General features: G+C 37.1%; 6 non-coding genes and 1 pseudogene across 6 annotated transcripts; 3 read left to right on the top strand and 4 right to left on the bottom strand.

The window, feature by feature from the left end:
• The first annotated feature begins 2,011 nt into the window (after positions 1 to 2,011).
• Positions 2,012 to 2,128, top strand: LOC125030175. Its single transcript, XR_007115363.1, has one exon. It is a non-coding gene; the product is annotated as a U5 spliceosomal RNA (small nuclear RNA).
• Positions 2,129 to 2,713: 585 nt separating this feature from the next.
• Positions 2,714 to 2,876, bottom strand: LOC125030041. Its single transcript, XR_007115244.1, has one exon. It is a non-coding gene; the product is annotated as a U1 spliceosomal RNA (small nuclear RNA).
• A 1,023-nt stretch (positions 2,877 to 3,899) lies between these two features.
• On the top strand, positions 3,900 to 4,092 carry LOC125030082. Its single transcript, XR_007115280.1, has one exon. It is a non-coding gene; the product is annotated as a U2 spliceosomal RNA (small nuclear RNA).
• A 2,443-nt stretch (positions 4,093 to 6,535) lies between these two features.
• LOC125030121 lies at positions 6,536 to 6,739 on the bottom strand. The gene has a single exon (XR_007115314.1). It is a non-coding gene; the product is annotated as a small nucleolar RNA U3 (small nucleolar RNA).
• Positions 6,740 to 7,395: 656 nt separating this feature from the next.
• Positions 7,396 to 7,513, top strand: LOC125030154. Its single transcript, XR_007115343.1, has one exon. It is a non-coding gene; the product is annotated as a U5 spliceosomal RNA (small nuclear RNA).
• Positions 7,514 to 8,188: 675 nt separating this feature from the next.
• LOC125030056 lies at positions 8,189 to 8,351 on the bottom strand. Its single transcript, XR_007115258.1, has one exon. It is a non-coding gene; the product is annotated as a U1 spliceosomal RNA (small nuclear RNA).
• A 16,874-nt stretch (positions 8,352 to 25,225) lies between these two features.
• LOC125030202 lies at positions 25,226 to 25,343 on the bottom strand (annotated as a pseudogene).
• Between the last annotated feature and the right edge of the window lie 10 nt (positions 25,344 to 25,353).

The following is a 25,353-nucleotide window of genomic DNA, read 5'->3' as shown; positions in this document are numbered from 1 at the left end:
GTCATTCGTCGTATCACTGAGATGTTCCACATTATATGCATCAACCTTAATTATTATGACATTCTAGTCATATTATTGAGATCCTCCACAGTATATACATCCATCACAACTAACCAGTATCAGGATAAGCAATGCTAAATCAACGTAACCACTTTTATGCACCTGCCTTAAACCTTTTACCAATTTTTGAACTGTGCAACTCTGTAAAGAATGTAGGGTGCACAAGTAATGTATAAGAAACTGAGTAAAATGATACTGTACACGGTTATAAATCTGCACATTGTCGCCACTGTTACAATGTTGTTACAATATTGCTGTTTGTTATTGGTATTATCAGTTTCATTATTGCTTGTATTTCCATTATTATCTCCATTATTTTTATTTGTAGTAGCATGGGATTGATAAAAGCGATACCGATACATTGATACTTGAAAATTGACTAAAGCAATTCCGATACATTGATTCTTTGTTAATGCGATAACGATAACAACACATTCTCCGCCAATACATAATTCCTCATGGAAGGAACCTATACATAATTCCTCATTGAAGGAAATTCCTTCTGACATGTAAATATCTGATTTGGGTGATTTGATGTACTGCAGCAGAAGAGTGTTTTTCGCACTTGTGTATCATGCGTGTTTATTTTTATGTAATACAGATTACCAAATAATTTAATCATCAAAATATTACTGATGACCTGCACCACAGTAATAACAATTACACTTACAACTGGTTGGTGCGCTCATAGTGCTCAGGGTATTAATCAGAAGTATTAAAAAGCAGATCCTTCATAACCACTGACAAGAGGTCCCGCGCCTCTTTCACACGTCTTCAGTGCCCCTATCAACAGAGTGAGAGAGAGAGAAAAGACACAGATAGATAGAGAAAGAGGGAGGGAGAGAGGCAGACAGACAGAGAGAAATACAAAGAAAGGGGAGAGAGAATTCTCGTTCAAGAAAGTATCGCATGCACCTGGAACAAATAAACGTGGTGGAATGGGTAACGTAACACTTTTATTTCACCACTTTAATAATATGATGGCTTTATGTAGTTCACTATTTTCACTGACAGATCTTTGAGGTTATTACAGAGCGAACGAGAGCGACAGGTTTCTTGCTTACTCTTGTAAATAAGTTTTATAATGAGTAAGGTAGATTTATTAACAGTCCCTTAATTTTCTGCCCTGTTATAAATATGTGTAAATAAAAATGAACATGAGTATCAGTAGTAACAAAATATGTAAACAAAATATGGTTATGAATATCACACTAAATGTAAATTCCAATATTGTAAAAAAGGTTTAACATAATTATTTACTACCATCGCCATGGCGTAGAACTTTGGAATACTTGTTTTTGAGTCCCTGTGACAACACGAATTATCAATATCTTCGTTTTTTATATGTGATTGATATTCTATGGTAAAATATATCTTTTCCAAACTTTAAATAAAATCCTAGGTAACATATTTGGGGTTAGAATGAAAGAAGCATAATTCATATGTTGCCAACAAAGGACTGGTAAATCTGCACAATATCTTTTAATCTATACATATAAAAATATATAGATGCAAAAATATATATAGACAAATATATATGAACCGCGTTCATGTTGACAAATGTATAAAAGGTATGAATGAGAATGAATATCTTCACAATACAAGAGATGTATTTGACCGTATGTATTGTGAAGATATTCATTCTTGTTCATACCTTTTATACAAATATATATGTACATTAATATTAGTAAATCTATATGTAATATATATATAAATGTATATTTAAACATATATATATATCAATATGTATATACACATAAAAAAAAATATAAATATATGTATCTACATGTATATTTATACACATTTAATATATCATGAATATACAATTCCTATTACATGCGTTGATTTTTATTAAACAAAATAGCAAGATTTCTTTCAATATAAGTTTCTTAGCCTATACTTTCTTATATGCACTCGATCCACTTTTATTGGTACTAAGGTTCCCATTTGTTAGCTCTGGTTTCCCTTCAAAATGGATAAATATTTTGCCTTTTACTAAATACTTCCGTGGAGTGGAACAACTCGATGAGTCTTACTCAATTTCTCTATAGCCCACTTCCCTGGGTTCAAACAAGATATAAGCTTAGAATTGAAATACATAGTCTATATTATGAGGAACATAGATTTTCATATCAACTGAGTCTTTCTTTCTTGAATTTAGAACTTAGAAAATTCAATAATGAAGAAAATTAAGCTAAACATAATGAGCTTTCGCACAAAAAAAAAAAAACAGTATAGTTGCATTCATATTCTAGCATACACACATCTCATTTACATCTACATTTAGATCAATTGTTCATTATTCCTCATTAAAAGACCGATTCAGAGCACCTATAATATTGCCCCATAACCATGCATATGAATTGAATGGTAAAAATGCTTTATTGTTCCCAAAATAAAGACTACCATGATACTGATCTGAATTTCCTTCTGCATTTCGATACTTTTACACGTTTACGATATACATCAATATCCTCGAACGAGTGATTTGTAATATTTGTGTGCTTTCGGAATAACATATCAGTGTTATCATTAGGCACTTTTCTTCCAGTGGGCTGCTTTGACAAACTAACTTAACGAAGAAGCAAGCGGAGAAGAGCTTCCTAAGTCGACAGGTGGCTAAGGATAATTTTTTGGTAAAACCAATATTGTAAGGGGGATAGCGCGAACGCAGTCCCCCGCTACCAAAAATTGCACACTCGAGTTAACCACATTTGGGTTAATCGCAGGGGTCAGCACCACCGGAGTGCAATGGTGAGCCTCGCCCTGGGAAAACCGCCTTCATGATCACGGTATCTCCTGTGCCAGGTAAGTATGCTCTCCGAAGCCACGCATCGACCCACGCCCGCCTATACTGAGAAGTCCACGCGCACTACAATATTGTATACAAATATCACAGTTTGATTTTAGTTTTCCGAAAAAACTCCTAGTGAATGAAACATATTTCAAAACAGTGTTTAGAAACAAAACGTTCATTTACAAGGCATTGAATGTAAATTACCCATTACATATCGTAGAGTGAATGTTTTTTTTTTTTTTTTGGTTTTTGTGGCATTAATTTTATAATTCTATATGACATACGTATAGCCATGTATGCGCACTCACACACATACACACATACACACATATCCATCGAATCCATCCACACATGCATAAATACAGATGGATATACATGTTTGCATAAATGCAATATTGAGATGAATATACATATTTGCATATATGTAATATATGATTTTAATGCTCATTTAGGTATGCACTAGATCTCCATTATATTACGCTAGGCTAATATCATATGGGAAGTATAATCACATTTAGTAAAATGTATTTATGGCAGGTTTAAAGATTTTTTACCAATAGAAAACGTACAAGTCGTTTTTACGGGTATACTTGCGTAAACATTATGTGGTCGTTTACTTTTATGAAAAAATAAATATGTACACACATTCATGATATATATATATATAAATATATTTACACAGTATGTTTACGCACGTGCGTGTCTATAAGTGCGGCCGTGCATATGTATGCGGACATGTGAGGTGCGCTTATTAGTGTGGGCGTGCGTGGGTATATCTTAATAGAGGTTTTGTGGCAGTTGGTTAAAAAGCTAAAAGTTTTTGCCCACATGTACTTTCTTTAGAGTCCGATGAAGTTATCCAACGTTGAAAATCCTAGCAACAGTTTTTTTTCGAATTTTCATATAGGAAACATTCTCATATGGCAATCAAGATTTAAATAATTTCCAACGTCATGTCGTTTACGCCCTGCTATCTATAAAGAACTTCACTAGCAAGTCCACAGAAACATTTTCTAGGACACACTTTCAACTTTCTTTCAGTATCGCTTCTCGGCCTTTTGGCTAAGATCAAAGTGTAGTATCTGTTCTTATCAGCTTAATATCTGATACGATCCCCATGTGGGATCTACGATATTAAACTGATTTTTGGAAAATGGCGAAGTGCTAGGGGCTTGCTCCACCTTTGCCGCGGATCGGCCCGGTATTGCAGTACCTCCGGGATTGGTCCACTCCCTCCGGGGAGGATATCATTCCAACAAATTAAAATTATTAAAATTTGCAGGACACCAAAGTCCACTCTGTAAACAGGAGTCGGTGACGCTTTCCTACAACGTTGTCGAGAATCGGCCAGGTAATACCTGCTCCAATCCCACCGAGAAGGATTTTAATCAAAACCTTGTATAAACTTTTCGGATAACATTATATGTCGGCTGCGTGATTTCTGTTAAAAATGAACAGAAAAAATGTCACACTGATTTCTAGTGGTTTACTACACCTTTGCTATGGGTCGCTAGTACCGGATTAATCTACTTATAATCAAGATAAGAATTATTCAGTTATATGAACGCAATATCAGATCTATATTACCAATATTACTATCATTTCAAATTAGGTGTCTCTAAATGACAATATTTTCTACTCTGTAAAACCTTACCTTCATCATCTACTGTGCATATCAAATGCAAGTTAGAAAGATATAGTGACGCATTTTTACACAGAAATGTAAATACAAGGACTTGAACCTACTAACCCGCATAACACCAGGGGAACCATACTCTACAATAGCTTTCATAGAAATTACATTGATAATTGGTCAAAGCTCTCTGAGTAGTGTATCCACTAATTGCTTAATTTATATGTATTGTCAATATTGGACAGTAGCTCCTCTCTCAATAGTTGAGTGACGCTTTACAGATTTGCTTCCACGTTGCATAAGTGCATAGGATGAAATAATGTGGTAATTCACTTTTATACAAAAATAAAAATACACTCCATGACAGACTCAAACATTACGCGGATAATCCACAGAATCAAACCATTAGACCACTAAACAGAATTGATTAGTTTGATATGCTATACTTGTCACATCATGTTCAGCGAGTTAAGCTTAACATTGAATATTTGACAAATTTACGATTTCATACCACTTTGCCTGGATTTCCAGGTGATTACTATTCTGTACTAAGACGAAATTTCTCTTAATGTTCTACTAATCAATTTACACATTTTTATCCTCTACTGTAAGGATGCTTGGTAATACATAATTACGATTCGTGTCCGATGTTAAGCACGATTTCAGGTTCATTCATACCTTTACAATATTCCTGCTACCAAGTCTCATATTTACATGAAGTAAAACAGGGGGTACAGAACTCAAGAATAGTAATAGTAATAAAGGGTCCTTCCGGGGGTACAGAACTCAAGAATAGTAATAGTAATAAAGGGTCCTTCCGTCACCTGGACTTCCTGTATAAAATTAAATTCCAGCATTTATTTTGTCCAGGTCCGGAAAATCTTGAAAAATGAATTTTCAAAAGGAAATCTTGGAAAAGTCATGGAAATTTACATTGACTGACTCATTTTAGGAAAAGCGTCTGTGTCATGATATAAAATGAAAAGAATCATTTTCATGTTACACCCTTGGTTCCAGAGATTTGATTACTTTGTTTTGTCACACACCCGTGGACCATTATATTCACTCTTGCTCTAGTTGTATTCTCTATTTCGATAGTTTAGTGCTTAAAGACCAGTACTAATAGGAATTTGTATTGTATACATCTTAAAAACTTGTGTGTCATATTGTGTTCAAAATACATCCTTGAAAAATGGTTTTGGGCATGGAAAATTCCTGAAAAACTTCTTGAATTTCAGATTCAAATAGGGGAAAGGACCTTGTAATAAGACAAACAGTGGTAGAGGCAGCATTACTGACAATAATGACATCAAAGTAGCCCAAGCACAATTACGATATGTAATAGTGCTGCTTGTGTAGTAGTATTAATAAATAAAAAGTTATTTATTAATGGAAATTTGGTTTAAACGTTTGAAGTCACGAAAATAGTTATATTAATTATAAGCAATCAAACTTCACGTTTTATGATAAGTAATAGTGCTGCTTGTCTGGTGAGCGTACATTTAAGAAAAATAAGTTATTATTGGAAATTTGGTTTGAACACTGTTGCTCTAGTTATACTCTCTATTTTGATAGTTTAGTGCTTAAAGACAAGTACTAGTAGGAATTTGTGGCAGAGTATTGTATACCTCATATTTTGTTCAAAATACATCCTTGAAAAATAGTTTTAGGCCTGGAAAAATCCAGCAAGACTACTGAAAAACTTCTTGAAATTCAAAGTCAACTAGGGGGAAGGACCTTGTAATGATAGTGGCAGCATTACTGATAATGACATCAAAGTAGACAAGCACAATTATGATGTGTGTAGTGCTGCTTGTCTAGTAAAAAGTTATTTATTATTTGAATTTGGTTTAAACATTTGAAACCACAAATATAGTTACATTAATTATAAGCAGTCAAACTTCACTTCAGTTACAGGTACTCAGTTTTCGGATTTTGAAAGCCAAGAAGCGGTAAGTTTTCATCCTCTCAGATACTTCTTTTTTTTTTTCTCCTTATCAGGAGTTTTCAAAAGTTCAAGAATACTTCTTGTGGATTGATATTCAACCACTCAGCCTGTGTCATCCTCCTCTGAACATCGGTAAACCGAGTCAGAACGGTCATCAAATCTCTCAAGTAAAACACTTGAGAGCCGCTTCCCGCTCAGAGGATTACACTAACAGTCCTCATCGTGGTTGAATATATTCCGAGAATCTCGGCGAGAAACCCGGCAATCGCACTATAGAAGTGATCCTATAAAGTATGATCATACTTTCACATTATAAATTCACTCTTAGACTACATTTTACTGATGACTTTGTTCTCCTACAACGGATTTTCCTGTGTTCATATGTTGGTATATGTATGGTGCAATATGTGCACGTAGTTTGCTCATTTTATAGTATCTGCCTACTCTACACCTATATTATATCTAAATAATATATATCTAAACATAAGATATATACTATACAGTTTAAAACTAGACTTTTATACATATCAAATAACGTGGAACAGGGTCTAAACTAAACTATATGAACAATAAATGTATATTTCTTCAGAACCTATTCCAATGCATCTCCAATAAAATTCAAGGTGCACATATCTAGGTACTCTAAGATAGTATGATACGGGAATCAAAAGGTTCATGTATCTTTAAACCATCATCTCGGTGGTTAATTATTTAAAAGAACTACATTCCTCTTCATATGCGAGCTTTCAATTTTAATTGTTAAATTCAATCACGTTCAAACTACCTGGCATATATACTTGGTTAATGCAAATATAACCACACACTTTTGTGAGTGCTAATCCTTGTTAGATAAAATAACAATAATGCTTATTTCAAGATGTCTTTCTTGCCCTTATACTCATCGCTCTACGAGTCCTCGGTTTACCGTTGTTGGCCAATTCGCTTACCTTTCTTATGTAACTCTGGTTTCCCTTCAAAACGCATAAATCTTTCGCCTTTTACTAAAGATTTCCGTGGAGGGGAACAACTCAATGAGTCTTACTCAATTTTTTATATAGCCCACTTCGGTGGGTTCATAATCAACATAAGCACAGAAAATAAGTGACCTGAACTAACCTGACAATAAAAAGTCTGGACATTTATACTACTCTTGAGTTAGACCACATAAGCGTCAACCCACTTTCATCCTCAGCTAAAACATTAATTTTCCATTTATATTAGTTGTACAGCTACACAGAAAACTATCGTTAGAAAATTAGGCAAAACATTCTGACATACACAACGAAACTTTTTGAAAATTAGTTGTTAACAGTAGAAAACTGTTGCTACCCATGTTTTCCAACTATTCAAGTTTAATATTTTGTGTTCCGACCCACTGCTGCCAAAACATAGTTAAAGCGTCTAAACATAGATGTCATTAACTAACGTACCTATATCAATAAAAAAATATATATATATACATTTTTAATTCATTTTTTTTTTTTTTTTTTTTTTTTTTTACCTCCAGTCGTTCAAATATTCGGTAGTTGATTTCAGAATACTTATCAATATTTTCATGCAAAATCAAAAGTAACTTATCTGTATAATTAAGAATAATCGGGCAAGTTTGGGTTAGCTTATCATATGAAGTAACCGAAATATATTAAATAAAAAGCTATAAAGTGCTGCTACGTTATCCAAGAATATTCAACTCGGTAACGATTTAAATGTGGGTCTACCGTCCAAGACTTGTGTGTAACGAGTTATAATGAGGGGGATAGCGCGAACGCAGTCCCCCGCTACCAAAAATTGCACACTCGAGTTAACCACATTTGGGTTAATCGCAGGGGTCAGCGCCACCGGAGTGCAATGGTGAGCCTCACCCTGGGAAAACCGCCTTCGTGATCACGGTATCTCCTGTGCCAGGTAAGTATGCTTTTCTTTGCCGACCACCGACCCACGATCGCTCACACTGACAAGTCCCCGCGCATTGAAATATTTCTTATACAAATATCCAGTCACACTTAACTTTTGCTAAGTCATTCCGAGTGAACGACACTGAGGATAATATTTCGAAATCATATATGGGGGAAATCGCATGCAATTTTAAAGTGGAAGCTCTCTGTGGCAAATATTCATCCCAAAAATTAAAGTTTATTCGAGCTATGTTTTGTCGAACTCCGACTTAAGGAAAAAATCAGGGGCATTCCATATGCACAGGATACATATGAAAAGTATTTGCATATTTGCATTTATACGTATATATGTATACAAAAATCTGTAGATTTATACAATTATACATAAACATTTTTGTGTATATGTATATATATGCATGTGTGTATATATATATATATATATGATTTACAAATATATAGAAGTCTATATATGGATATGCATATGTCTGTATATACATATATGTATATATATATGTCCATATGTATATTTAGTTATTCACAGATACATAAAAATATGTAAAAATATACATACAAAGTATATAGGTATATATATACATAAACACATATATTTATATCTACCTAGATATATATAGTCATACATGTATGTTTATAGATATATATATGCATACTATATATATATATATATATATGTGTGTGTGTGTGTACATATATGTACATATATGTATATACATATGCGTATATACATAAATATATATTATATATATAAATATATATATGTATACATATATATGTACACACATAAATATATGTAAATGTGTAACAATATATATACAATATATACATACAATATACAATATATAACAAATATAATGTATATACATACATGCACATTATATATATATAATGTACATATATGTGTGTATGTGCATATTTATGTTATATATATATATATATACACTTTATACACATAATATATATATTATATACATATAATATATATACATATACATAGACACATATAAACATATGCATATGTGGATATATATTATGTACACGTGCACACATACGCACATAAAAACACAAATATGTATACTTGTGTGTATATATATATAAATATACACACACATACAAATATTTATCTATATATACATATACATATTTATACTGTTGATATGGTAGAATAACTCATCTTCCCTGCATGCATTAAGCAAGTTTGACTGGTCAATGCATATATGACTGCTGCACTTTACTCTATGTATTGCGGTTCCATGTGGCATATATCTTGCATAACAATCTAACATGTTGAATCTGTCAAAAATCTTTTCTACATATTTGGTTTGATTCACCTTGATGTAATTTTTACCTGTAACATATGACATTCCAAGAAACAAGTTTAGTTTACCTAAATTTGTTATTCTAGATTTCTTATAATTGTTCATCAGGGACATGTTACTGCTGGCAATAATTAAGCCATCCACCCATAAGAGCACAACATTATCACTGTACCTTTCATGCTTTAGATACAGACAATGATAACTCTGTGATTGCCACTTTGTTTCAGACCACAATGTGACTTTTACAGTTTACAGTACAAAACATTTCCATCACTATTTTTTTCTCAAAACATTCAGGTTATTCTACATAAATTTCATGATCTATATCAGTATTCAAATAAGCTGTTTTAACATCCATTTGGTGTATTACCATATTTATAGGTACAGCCACATCCAATAAAGCTGTTGGTGCAAAAATCTCTCTGTAGTCAGCATCTTTTACCTGTGAATATCCTTTGGCAACATACCTTACTTTGTATATTTCTTTGATGTTTGGTCCAGGTTTCACTGGACCCATCTTCCTACTGCTGTATGTGACTCAGGCAGTGTGGTAATGTCATAGGTGTTATTGTCCTGAAGTAAACAAGATTTCCTCGTCCATTGCTTTCTTCCATTGCAGTCCCTCTGGAGATGCAATACCCTCTTGGTAGGTGACTAGTACTGGGATACATGACACTCAGTAGCAATGACGTATAAAGCCATTATGTGTCAAACTGGAGATGCTGTCGTCCAGTTCATCAGTAATGTAGTCCTTTAATCATGAAGGTTTCTGTCTTTCTTCAGTTGAATATCTTCTTTCTTCAATTAGGTTATCTGGTGGCTCACCTTGGTTTCCTTGAAGTGATTTTTGCTGAAGTCTAGTCTCCACCAAGATGTCATCTTCATCTGAGGTTTACTCATCATTCAATGGTTCAGCTATATTGGTTAAGTTTTCCATATACTTTACATATCATATTTTCTTTACTGTTTGAGATTCTGCAAAGTAAACAAGTAGGCTGGGCTCTGGTCATAATGTCCCACAATTAATTATTCCTTCCTTACTCTTGGGATCAAGTTTCTTCTTCTCTTGTTCATATGCAGACTTCTTACTCCCAAAATATTCATTTTGCTGATGTTTGGCCGTCTTCCAGTATGCATTGCTGCTGGAGTCTTCTGAGTAACAAGCAGCTTTCACAGCATAACCACATATATCTTTGGGTAATTTGGACTCAGTCAGTAAACATTGAGCCATGTCAAAAATTTATGTGTATGATCTCTCAAATGTTCCATTTTCATGTGAAGAGTAGGGTGCAGCTAACTCTTTGTTTACTCTTATCCTCTATAATTCTTGGACACTCTGATCCATCAGGGTGACAACGGCCTACGTTTCTCTGTATACAGGAAGCCTACAAACATAAATGATTATATCCATTACTACTCTGAAAGAAGGTGGAGAATATTCTCACGAAACCAAACCCTACATCTTCTAATGATTTTCTCATATTACCGTTGTGTAACATTTCCCAGACGATTAGCAGATACTTTGGCGATAATGTGAAAATCACCAGCACATCCGGGAAAAAGATACATGACATGATACGGGACAAGAAGCAGCTCAGAAGCAACCCTAACAGTGCTGTATATCGCGTACCCTGCAGCAGTTGCAATACAGCTTACTATGGTGAAACAGGGCGAGGTTTCAGCACCAGGATCAGCGAACATCGAGCTGACATCCGTCACCATAGAACTTCCAACGCCATGGTGGTACGTGTAGATGAAGCTGGACATCTACCCAATTGGAAGGAAGCAAAAATAGTCCATGGAGGACTGTACATACAGAAAAGGAAGGTCATGGAAGCTGCTTACATCGCGACGGAGAAAAGCATCAACGCAGCGTCGGGTAGATTCAAACTATCAAAGGTCGCAGCTGCAATTATACGAACAACAAGTGGGAAGTCACAGTCAGCAGGTAGTTCATCACCTCATGTCTGATATATATATACTCTGTATTTCCCTTAATGTATGTATTTCTGACGAAGACAAAGTCGAAACCGGTCAAATACATCTCTTGTATTGTGAAGATATTCATTCTCATTCATACCTTTTATACATTTGTCAACATGAACGCGGTTCATATACATAAATACATACAAATATATCTATACATATATATACACATAAAAAATAAAAATGCAAGCTTCCCATGATAAAAGTTATTTGCAAGCTTTTATATATGACCAATATATTTAGAAATGGTTGTAATTTTATATATCACAAATGGATTTTAAATATATTAACAAGTAATTGAGGAAATTACCTATAAAACTGTCTCTTATTTATTACTCCTAAGATAATAAAAGGATAAATCAATGCTTGCTTTTAACTATTCCTGTTAGAAAAAAAAAAAAAATATTGACAATAAATTAATGGACTGCTTAGAACAACTGACTTGGTAACTGGTAGTACAAAAGATAAAAAACAAAAAAGAGTAAAATTTGTAGTAAAGCCTAAAGTGCAATCATTAGCAAAGTGAGGGATACCTCTGGTAAACCACTAGGCCACTATATAAACAGACATTTATGGGGGCAAAACAAATAATTGCTTCAACAATCATAAACTAGGTTTTTCTGTAATATATTTTTATTTTCTTTCGTAGACCACTAAAATAAAATTGTTTTCAGAGGTCATTCAACTTTCACAAAATTACTCACTGACCTATGCTATATATACACTCACACACATATACATATACGAGGTACTTACAATAAGTTTGAGACTTTTTTAGTAGGGGCAGTTATAATCATCTCAAACTCTTGTAATTTTGATGTCATTACCATATATCTAATGAGATAACACAGCATTATTTGTTATTCCAGGGTGAAAGAGATGGCTGTACGTGGAAGTTAAGTGACCCTAATAAACCACACTGGTCACAGCTGACTTTACTGTAGAATACAGTCGGGACGGGAAGACACTTAGGAAGTGTGATGTTATAAAATTTTGGAAAGAACACTACGTAGACTTATGAACTTTTTCAGACTGCTTATAAATTAACTGTAATGGGCAGAGCATGTGTTTCATTGTCACAAAAAAGTCTGTGAAAGATGATGAGATGTGTGGGAGGGGGAGGGAATTCAGAACAAAGGGTGTTTGTGTGTGTGTGTAAATGTCTACATACATTTGTGTGTACACTTGTGCATGTGTATGTGTGTGAGTGTGAGTGTGGTGGGGTGTGTGTGTTCATTGTATGCATGTGTGTGTGTGTTCATTGTATGCATGGTGTGTGTGTGTTCATTGTATGCATGTGTGGTGTGTTCATTGTATCATGTGTGTGTGTGTCATTGTATGCATGATGTGTGTGTGTTCATTGTATGCATGTGTGTTCTTGTATGCATTGTGTTTCATTGCATGCATGTGTGTGTTCATTGTATGCATGTGTGTGTGTGGTGTATGTGTGTGTGTGTGTGTGTGTGTAGGTGTGTAGTCTACGTACATGTGTGTGTGCATGTCTACTACATGTGTGTGAAAGTCTACATATGTGTGTGTATGCATGTGTGTGTATTGTGTGTGTGTGGTGTGTGTGTGTGTGTGTGTGAGTGTGTGTGTGTGTGTGTGTGTGTGTGCATGTCTACGTACATGTGTGTGTGAAAGTCTACATATGTGTGTGTATGCATGTGTGTGTGTGTGTGTGTGTGTGTGTGTGTGTGTGTGTGTGTGTGTGTGTGTGTGTGTGTGTGTGTACATTGTATGCATTTGTTTGTAGGTTGTGTACACTGTATGCATGTGTTTGTGCATGTGTGTGCATGCATGGGTTGGTCTGTTAATGTGTAGGTGTGTATGCATGTGTTCATAGTGTGCATGTGTCTGTGTACATTGTATGCATGTATCTGTACATGTATGGGCATGAATTTGTAAATGTATGTGCATGTGTTTGTACATGTATGTGCATGTGTTTGTACATGTATGTGCATGTGTTTGTACATGTGTATGCATGGGTTTGCACATGTATGTGTATGGGTTTGCAAATGTATGTGCATGGGTTTGCACATGTATGTGCATAGGTATGTACATGTGTGTGCATGTGCTTGTACATGTGTAAATGTGTGTGGGGAGGGTGGGGGGTGTATGTGTGCATTAGTGTACATAAACGTGTGCATGTGTGCATGCATGTTCATCTATGTGTAAATGTTTCCATGTGTGTACAAGCATATGTGTATGTGTGTGTGTATGTGTAGATGTGTGTAGATGGGTGTGAGCATATACCTTTTTTGTGTGTTTGTTTGGTGGGTGTGTATAAGATGTGTGTGGCACATTTATGTCTATGTCTATGTCTGTGTGTGTGGCACATTAATGTCTATGTCTACATGTGTGTGTGTGTGTGTGTGTGTGTGTGTGTGTGTGTGTGTGTGTGTGTGTGTGTGTGTGTGGCACATATATGTCTATATGTACGTGTACATGTGTACATGTGTGCATGTGTGTGTTTGTGTAAACTAATTGAACAATTGCTAAATTAATTTCCACCAAGTGCCCACAAGGAGTGTGTGTAAAACTTCACTATCATTACCAAAGTATGAGTAGATAGGATGATGCCTATAGAGCTAGTGAGATCCTAGTTGCACACTCCTTTTGGTCGCGTGGCATGGTTGGTTTAGTACTGGCCCTCTGGTTTCATACCCGGGGTGACCTAGAATCGAGTCATGGTCAGGAAGTGTTGCTATTTCTTTATGTATACATGTGTCCATGTGTCCATGTGTCCATGTGTATATGTGAACATGTGTGTATGTACATGTGTGTATGTACATGTGTGCATGTGTGTATGTACATGTGTGCATGTGTTTATATGGATGTGTGTGCATGTGTTTATGTGTGTTTGAACATGTGTTTGTGTGTGTTTGTACATGTGTGTGCATGTGTTAGTAATGTGTGTGCATGTGTTAGTAATGTGTGTGCATGTGTTAGTAATGTGTGTGCATGTGTTAGTAATGTGTGTGCATGTGTTTGTACATGTGTGCATGTGTTTGTACATGTGTGCATGTGTTTGTACATGTGTGCATGTGTGCATGTGTTTGTGTGTGTTTGTACATATGTTTATGTGTGTGTACATGTGTCCATGTGTGTACATTTGTGTATATGCTTGCATGTGTACATAAGTCTATGTGTATGCATGTGTGTATATGTGTATATACATGTGTGTATGTGTGTGAAGATATAGATAAAGTTAACTTTGCTGGTAACTTCAGATACTAACTAGCCTTTATAGATGAGACATTATTAATACAATTATCGTAAGAAAAAATTAAGAAACTATCACTAAATTCAGCAATCTCAAAAGGGTAAACACAGCTCTACTATGTCCTTTCAAGATAGGGTTCAACCATCTCTCTAGCATCTTATCGCAAATCTGGGTACTTCAAGTGATTATCCTCCCCAAGACAACATGTGAGGGAGGTCTCTAAAGCAGCAAGTAATTCCGTAAAACTGACAAACAAGCAAATCATGTCGAAACTATTTACTTAATGAGGAAAAAAAAACAGTATAACGATAACTTTCCGACACGTAAATGCACTGTAGCTGCAATTTATAAGTTTCCAAGAAAAAATCTGAAACTCTCACCGCCAATTGTACCGTAAACATACAAACAACTCATAAAAGTAGGTGTCATCTAGGACTTACCGTTTTTTAGAGTTTTGTCTTCTTTCTTCTGCCTTCTCAGAACTTGTCCTTAATTCTATATATCATGGGTGTTGGTGTCCTTTTCGAAGATTTCATTCACATTAGATCGACAACACTATGCCAATAACACTTGCTTCACTTCCACTATTTCTATACTTATACTGATGAAACGTACATGCCCACACAGTTCATAAACACATAAGAAAATGTGAGAACATTTAACCACTTTGTTCGTGATTTCATAAACAACCACTTCCTTAGAAACCAACTACACTCCTCTTTTACCTTGTCAAGAACATAATCTCATTTATCTTTACTGTGTTTCACACATTTACATAACATTTATTGTCGCTTCTCACAACAACACTTGCTTCGTAATACTCTTACTCTTTATTTTCAGTTTCAAGGACGACTGAAAATTCTGCTGCGACAAGGAGTTGAAAAAACAGCCCGGCGTTGCGATTGGTTAACTCGTGGCATTCGGCTCTCTCATTGGCTAGCTTGTGTAAATATTGTCGCAGAGAAAAAGGGCGATAGCTGTTCGGTCGAGGGGTTGATGTACTCGATATGATGCTCTTATTGGCTGTCGTGTGTCGAGGGCTCTCAGGACCACTAGGTCCCAAGGTTTTTGTGCGGGTCTCTTTGTAAAGAGATCGTTTGACACCCCACGCAAAAGACGACCTTGGCCTTGTGTGTATAACTTTGGGTGTTATCACGCTTACCTTACTTTGGAGCTAGTGTTTTAATTGTAGGTCAGAGTACTTACAATTAAAACACGAAGCACTGTGGCAATTGACAGTTTTACTGCGAGGTGCCGGCCGAACATATAAGGGTTCACGCCCGTTCGGCAGGGTTCAACCCCGACCGGCCCTAACACACAAAGACTGTTAATTGCTCAGTGTGCCTCCCTTTTTTGAAACCACTTTCCGCCGTTCCACGTTCCTGTCATATTAGCTTTGCTAGCCTTCCCCCAATTTCCCATCACCATCACCCTTACGCTATGCGATCATGGGTCACATGATCAAATTAACATACTCTGGGGAGCCCATCTCCTGTGAGGTGGCTCTCCAGAAAATCTTTGAAATCACAGAGGTTGCCGTCACGCACTGCTTTAAAGTTCACAACGGTTTTAAAGTTGTTGTAGCCAAACCAGAACAAATGACCCCCTTCCTCTCCTCATCTGGCCAAAGAAAACTCGCTGCTAAGGGCTTTAAACCCACTCCTTCCCCTGAAACCAAGGCAAAATGCACGGTCGTGGCAAAAAAGATCGACAAAACAATCCCGCCACGATCGTGTGAGGCCATTCAGGCGGAAATTACAGCCAAAAACGATGTCACTGTAGTTGACATTTACAAACCTCCTGAATCTCGGATCGTCAAGATCCGATGCTCATCGCCTGAAGAGGCACAGAAACTCATTTCTCGTGGGATCGTGATGTTTAACACATCCGTCCCCACCTATAACATAGAACCTGAGTGCTTCATTCAGATTGACCAATGCCTGAAGTGCTACAGATACAATCACAAAAAACACACATGTACACACGAACAAAGGTGCAGTCGTTGTGGCGAAGTTGGGCACTTCTTCGCCACTTGCAACAAGCCCACCAAATGTTGCAACTGTGAGGGGCAGCACGCCGCCGTCAGCGGGTCTTGCCCTACACGAAAAGAGATTCTGAAGACGAAAAGACAAGCACTTAAACAAAACACCAACCCAACATACGCCTCAACAGTTCAACAACCCCTACAGACATCTACACCCATCACCACAAGACCTCCCACGATTCCCCCGAGAACCACAATGCCTCCCCCACCTCAGTTCCCCCAAACCAACACTCTCACACCTGACATTAACACTAAAATACAAACTATACTACACGTAGCTTTGATAGCTGCCAAATACAAAGCACAAAGATTCGCAGACATTGTCCCTGTACTCCTACAAAGAAACAACCTCCCTAACATTGTGATTCCCAGGGAAATCTTTGAAGATGAAGACCTATACATAGCTGAATATCACACACAAACAAATACAAACACCGAGGATAGACCGGCGACCACCACACAACCACAGCCCTCTACCTCCCGCACACACCTACTCCCACAACCACAACCACAACGCCAACCAAAACTAAGCTCACAACCAAATACTACAAAAAACACAAACGAACACAAACGCAAACTACCATCACCACTAAACACGCACAAGAAGAAAGACAAGAAAGACCCACTGCCCCCGGCGACCACCGCACCCCCTCGTGGTCACCATGACAACACCATTCTGGGGGACTCCGATAGCGAGGATAGCCTCCAAATCGACCTCCCTGAGGTCGAAGCGGGGGCTACCTCGCTAGCTGTTCTCCCCGTTGGGGGGAACCTCGGGGGACTAGGAAACATCGGGAATTGGTCCGCCGATTCCCGAGAATTCCACGTCTCCCTCTCTCAGGAGTCCCTCCCGGACCTCGAGGGGGACGGGGCTCGGACTCGTCCGCGGCCTCGGTTCCGGGAGCAGCAAACGCCACGAAAAGTGGGTCAGCGTCAGCTTGACCTACTTTAAATGGCGTGCTGACAATTAGATGAGCTGCCTCCCACGCCAAACTGCACCTGTTCAAAGCCCTTACACACCCTCCTCTCACACACACACGCACTCAGACCCACATTACATACAAATGCACACAAGCTACAGATCAATCAGAATAAAGCACCCACATGGATCTGTACTATGGGCTGGGGACGAGTTGTGTCGTCCCCACGATCACCTCACGATCACGAGAAATGCTTCTGTGCCTCTCCCTGGCGCAGGAGGCTATGTAAACAACAACTACAAACCTCGCGTTTTGGTTGCCCGTCTGGGTAGACCATGCCTTCTTCAGGAGAAGAAGGGCGGCCCTGGCCGCGATGTCTTCTCGCCAGACCGAGGCGATGAACAGGGGCCAGTTCCTGGCTTGGCAGCATCATCTTTTCCTTTGTGTGCTTCTCATACTTCCTTCACGTCTTTCACCCATCCTCCTCCCTTGTTTCGTTCGTATTTTTAATTCTTATACTTTTATAAAACTGAAGTTAAAAAAGCTTCGGCGCTTTTTACTATAAACTCGGCACCCGCGCTCCCCACAGCTCGGCCAATCACGCTCCGGCGTGATTGTTGCCGGGTCTCGCGAGCGCGGATGTCGAGCAGCGTAAATTTGCTGCCTATCCTTTTTTAAGCTTTCAATTTTACTTGTGTTCTTGTGTTACATTTTATTAAGTTTTTTACGTTTTTTTAGTTTTTTACCATTCATGTTTTAATTCCCCTAGTTTATAAGTACTTTTTATGGTGGATGTTTTCTCCAAAACTCCCCCTTTTAATCTCCTAATTAAAATAACCCCTCTTAAGAGAGCCCTATCCCGTTTTTAACTCCCTTCCCCCCCCTCTCTCTCTCTTCCGTGCGTAACCTCAACCTCGCCCACGCCCCATCTCATCATCCTTCCATAGCGTAAGCGTCCCTCATCCTAATCCTTACCTCAATCTCACTGGTTTCGGATTTCCGACACGTGACATCTGCCGCCTGCACCCTGCCATGACCGTGGCTCCTTTGCCGTAAGGAGTGGCAACGCGCGAGTGGGGGAGGAGATGTCATGGCCAGTGTTGCTAATCCAGGCGTGGTGAGATCGCCAGAGCACGTCTCCCTGGAAGTCCTGCCGCCGTCAGAGAGAAATCTCTGCTCGACGCGGGCGTGGGAGATAGCCTCTGATTAGCGATCTCACTCGTATTTCACCCTCGCAGTCTCCCGGTTAGCCGAGGGCGCCACCGTTGCCATGGGCGAGAAGTCCGTGCACGGTGGGGCCCCGATGGCGCCTGGCAGGCCGCCCTCTCCGCTCCCAACCTCCCGTTAGCCGAGTGCGCGCCGCAGCCCGGGCATGTGGACTCGCCGACCCATGAGTTCGCTCATGCCAGGCGAATCCCGCCATGTCAGGGCCACGCGCGCACAGATGGCGCGGGGCCTCCCTCTCCAGCCTTTATCCTCCTTTCTACCTCCCGGTCAGCTATGCCCCCCAACTTTTACCCCGCATGTTGGGTTAAGCCCCGACTCTTTTTTCTCTTACTAAATCATCTTTTCGATCCCCCCCTTTATCCTTCCCCTCTCCCGCCTTCTTTCCCCCCTGGTAACGGGTCTTTTCTTTTAACTTTGTTGTTGTTGTTGTCGTGTGTAAACATAGTCTTAGATAAGAAAAGTTGGAAGTAAATCATTTTTGACCACCCTTTCATTACAAAATGAAATTGGAATTGAAAACTTGGATATCTCTCTTCTCATGTGTAGCACTTTAAACTGTTTTTCTTTAGGGATATAGACAAATTCAAGGGATTGATTACTGCTCTCCTTTAATGAATAAAGGAATGAGGGGAATAGTGAAGTCTCTTCCCCCATTCTACAGTATCTCCCTCACTTTCTTCCAATCAATAGAAACAATGTAGTTGTCGTGTGTATATCATCAGTTAAGATTTAGATATTTTAAACGGAACCTATAAAATGTATACTTTCTTCCATCGTAACCGCGGAAAATGTAAGATTATTATTTGCATTCCTCGCTTTAATACTCCTGAAAGACATCACATCTCGAGTTCGATAAATGCTGAACAAATTACAGAGAACCCCCCCCCCCCCCCATAAAAAAAAAAAAACAGTAGGGAACAACAGGAAATATAAGGCCTTTTCTAGTTTATTTATTCTACATTGCCCTTCTGAAGAATTATAGCGAAAAGGCTCACTGAATAGTCTTGTGCTTTCCTGTTCGTCGCTCCGTTGTTATGTCTTCTCTGTGGGCATGCAGTTTCCCCCTTATGGCACGTCACATCATATACAAATATTTGGAATGATCGCGTCGCCGTTTGGTGCGGTCACAGGGTGGTGAAGTCGTTGTTTCACGCTCTCAGATCTAGCGCTGTGAATGTGCCCTAAAAAAAAAGTATGATTTTACAACCGTATTAATAACTTTCCTTGTTGATCACTTATATTATATTTCTGAATAAGGGGAATAGCATATCGGTTAAGGATTATAGAAGTAAACAAATAAACGTCATTGTCGTAAAAAGTAACGAGGTCATTGTTTACGGAAGCATGCCTGCTATATTTGTTTACATATTGCTGCTGCAGCAGTTTATAAATTATATAATTTCGAATAGCAACATACAGCCTGGAATCTAAAAGTCCGAGTAGAGTGACTTTTATAACCGTACGCTATAGTACCAATTATAATTCTCTCCTTGCGACCAGAGATTTTAACGAGGGCAGAATTGATCAGTTTAGGGATTCCTGAAGTGATGTATGTTGGGTTTAGTTTTCTGTTCTAATGAGCCAAATATTTTGTTCAGCTGGGTATGATAAGTATTTTTCTGCAAAATCTCACTTAAGTGATTCGCTCTGCCCCGCAGCAAATACCATACGGGAAAATTAATGACTAACTCAAATAACTGCGGGAATAAACGGAATATCAATTCAATTTTGAACAGAAATAATACATCACAGAATCAAACGACAGAAGCAGAGGAAGGTCACTCCCGAGATTCTAGTCAAATTCTTCATTATATCAATCATCATTTCGCTAATGTTGCACATAACTTATTTAACAATGTCACTCATCCATTCCACAGCTTCATGAGTTTCAGGGGGCCTCCGCACAACATAAATTATTTTTTAAATCCCGTAACCGAATCCGAACTCTCTCAGGTAGTAAATCAACTGAACAATTCTGCCTCCGGTAATGATGGCATCACAGCACCAATAATTAAATACACTTTGACTGTCATTTCCCGTCCCCTGCTCCACTCCACAGGGTATATACCCTGATAAACTCAAGACAGCAAAAGTTACTTTCAGTTCACAAATTAGGTTGCAAATCCAATATTCATGACTACAGACGTATCAGTTCTGGCCACAATAAGTAAACCTCTGGAAATTATTTATATCAGATTGGAAAACGGTTATTTATATCAGATTGGAAAACCATCTCATATGCAACAGTATTCTGTCAGATTGTCTAACTGAATTTACAAGGAATAAATCAACATAAATGGCTGTTATGTCTTTGATAATAACGAATTCACAAATGCTGTATGTCTTGATTTATCTAAGGCTTTTGATACGATTAATCATCCAGTTCTGCTCTCAAAATTATCACATTGTGGTGTCAGGGGCTCTGCTAACCGCTCGTTTCATTCATATATGTCAAACAAATATAATGAATCCGACTTCCATTATCTCATGGCGTACCTCAAGGGTCAATGTTAGGGCCTCTTCGTTTTCTGATCAAAATCAATGAGTTTGAGAAAACATCCTCGTATCTGAAATTCATCTTATATGCTGATAACAGTAGCCTCTGCTTCAGGTAACGATATTAATCAACTCATTAGTTACACCAATAGAAAACTTAACACTATCAGTAATTGGATTTCTTCAAACAAACTGACGCTAAATATTGTTAAATCCAATTATGTTATATTTAATCGTAAAAAAAGAAACTTCCCCCTACACTTTTGCTTATGTTAAAACATAAACTCTTGTCAAGGAAAACCGAAACTAAATTTCTTGGAGTAATGATTGACGATAAATTGTCGTGGAAAAGTCATACGAACACTATTCGTCAACAAATTAATAAACAATGTGGTATCTTGTACCATACCCGTGATTTTATCACTATGAATGCCTGTAAATGCATCCATTTTCATGTATCTATCCAAATCTAACATACTGCAACACTATCTGGGGAACTGCCAATGAAACCACGTTAAAACCCGTTATAACTGACCAAAAACGAGGACAATTGCTGGATTAGGCAATTATGGCTACACCAATAGTGCATTTTTTACACTAAAACTATTGAAACTGAGAAATATAAATATGTCCATTTGTGTTCTCTTCATTTCTAAATGTATTAATATCTACGCAAAAAACCGATACAGACATGATTTGAGATATCCTCTGCCCTCACTTCTCCACAATGCTCCATCACTTCTGTCACTCAAAAAATTCGCTAAAGACCCATCTATTACACATAAGACACTTGTAAGAAGTAATTTGTCTAAGTATATATATCGATAGATAACAGCGTGTATTTGCCCATTTGTATGAATGCTTGTATATGTGTACATATACAAGCAATACATTTAAAAATATATGTGCATATGTATATGCAAATGTATGCAAGATTAATGTAAGCATATGCGTATGTGCGTATGTGTGTATGTATATATGTATGTACATTTTATACATATATATATATAAAGTTGCAATATGGCAGCCTCCACAGATTTGGAAAACTTTTTTTTTTCTGATTTTGTCTACTGTTAATTCTAAAAATGATCAGATCGCCTCCCCCCAGCAATAAATGACGCATATCTTGGGGGAAAAAATCACATTTTGACCATATTTTCATTATTTTCGGAAACACATGAAACGCCTACAGAACCAATAATAATTACAAAAAAATATGATAAATAAAAAAACAGGCCAATCTGCAATTCATAAATATTATCCATAATTAAAAATAGCAAAGCAATAACGGAAAGGGAAAATTATTGTGCCTCAATGTTGTGGATACTGGACCTAATGTTGTGCTGTGTGTTGGCATTTGTGCTTTTTAACCTGTAAAAGTAACTGGTCTGCCGAAAATCGATGCTTTCAACGAGATATGATCCTTGGTAGAGAAACTTTAACGTTAACCAGTTTTCTGTCAGTGCTCACTGTTTACATCCGTTCTAAAATTAATATATCTCTTTTCCATCAAACTTCATTACCATAATAATATGTCACATCTCTGAGATCTGCTTCACAATATATGGAACAATAAGAACAACGAAAGGAAGTACAGGAAAACACACGAATATGCCGAAGGCCTTTTCACTTTACTACTTCATCAAGGCATGATGAAAAAGTGAAGTGAAAAGGCCTTCGGCATAATCGTGTGTTTTCCTGTACTTCCCTTCGCTGTTCTACTTGCAATTTGTTCGACATCAATTCCACTCATGCAACAATAACAACCGACCACGATCGGCAGTATAGACAATTCTAACTCAACTGTCACCATTTCCATACATCTGCCGTATGCCTTTTTACTAATTAAGTAATGCATAAGAAATTGAGTAAAATGACATTGTATATGGTTATAAATCTGTGTACACATGCAATGTATCTCTTGCACATTAGGAAGAGCTAAACGGTATAGCTAATCATTATTACAGAATCTTAAACCTTGAATGCTTTCATATAATGTTTTGGTGGTATTATAAGTATTATTGTTTTTTTTTTTTTTTATCTGTATTATTAGGATTATCACTAGTATTATTATATCCATCATTATTCTTTTTATTATAAGATCATTGCTGTCATTAATATTATCATCACTGTTAATATAGTGGTAATCATGATACTACTGCAATGATGAATCTAAATCATGATTTGGTTATATCAATGACACTGGTGATATTATGGATGATAACTTAACTCATTCGCCCCATGTGGCAAGAATACATGCCATGCCCACTGTATTACACGTTTATTTATTGTATTTACAAATAGATGGCTCTACAAGTTATTTATTAACAAATAGCCACTTATCAGAACTACCTATTTCACCTGTTTATCCTTTTCCTTCACTTCAGGAAAGGGTCTTTTGTATCATTTCATTGTCTAAAATATTTTATTGACAATTTATTAATCATAACATCAATAACAATAATAACAGTATCGATAGCAATGGTATTATTAAGAAAAACACATTTTCCCAGCAATTGGGAAAATCAGGATCGGTAACTAGGGCCTACTGATAGACTCCTTGCCGGCTGAGAACGTGGAGCCATCTGTATGTAACAAAATTCACCAAAAACTACAGGGGACAGAACATAAATCCGGGACAAATGGGTTAAGCAAAAATTAAATAGTAAAAAGGCTGGTGATAATAACTAATTCTTCTTTAATGATAATTAGTATCTTATTAATTATATTCAATTAATAATAGTGATCATGGTATGAAAAAATAATAACCATTGTGAACATGGCCATCTTAATCATTATATCAGTAATTACGATAATAATCATACTGATAATTATGACAAAAATAATTACAAATTGGGAATAGTAGATTATTGTACTTCAAGGTCGTGGACATGTCGCTATCTTGATATGCAGTTTCCTAATAAGCAATTATTTGCTTGGAATATTTCCATATATAATTTTCTATATCTGCTTTATCTAGCGCAGAAGCTGGACCAAATGTTGTGTTGTATGCTTGTGATTATGCTTGTTAACCTTATTTATAATTTATTGATTTCTACAGCTGTCTACCGAAAAAGTGGCGTCTGGTGTTCCCAGACGGTCACGCATCCGAATATTTAGTATCGTTAGCGGTTGAATTAGCAGCCTGTATATTTACGGTAAGAACACACATAGACGGCACTGATTTTTTAAAGTGTTTTTTTTTTTTTTTTTTTTTTTTTTTTGTCACTGGAAGGCTACAAGGAATGGTACAGTGCCAAAGCTTCAAAACTGATGACAAATATACTAAGAAAACTTAATCGTGAGTTTTATGTTAGATTGATATCTTTATTGCAATCATTTTATTATTGTTCTTTTATAGGTATCATTACTAACACGATTGTTAATAACATAACTAATATAATTCTACTGGTTCAATTATTTTTTCTTTCAAAAACTACTGCAACATCTGTTTAGCACCAGAAATTTAGTGAATTGTTTGGAGTGCAGAATTGCATATTTGCTTTCTGTCTATCCTTCTCCCTCTTTCCGACGACGAGGAATTTTACTGTGTCCTATAGACTGAAGCATAATTTCAATTGATTTCTTTACACAAATATAGTAAGAGCAACTATAAATTATATGAAAGTCCAAAAACACCCTAACCATATATAATAAAATGCCAACAGCATCTAGTGTTCCCAGGCGGTCACCCATCCAAGTACTGACCAGACCCAATGTTGCTTAACTTCGCTGATCGGACGAGAAGCGGTGCTTTCAACGTGGTATGATCTTGGCATAAATTCAC

The sequence above is a fragment of the Penaeus chinensis genome, chromosome 10 (assembly GCF_019202785.1).
Source record: "Penaeus chinensis breed Huanghai No. 1 chromosome 10, ASM1920278v2, whole genome shotgun sequence".
NCBI classification, from domain to species: Eukaryota; Metazoa; Arthropoda; class Malacostraca; order Decapoda; family Penaeidae; genus Penaeus; species Penaeus chinensis.
The sequence above is the reverse complement of the archived record's forward strand: the minus strand, read 5'-3'. Positions and strand labels throughout refer to the sequence as shown.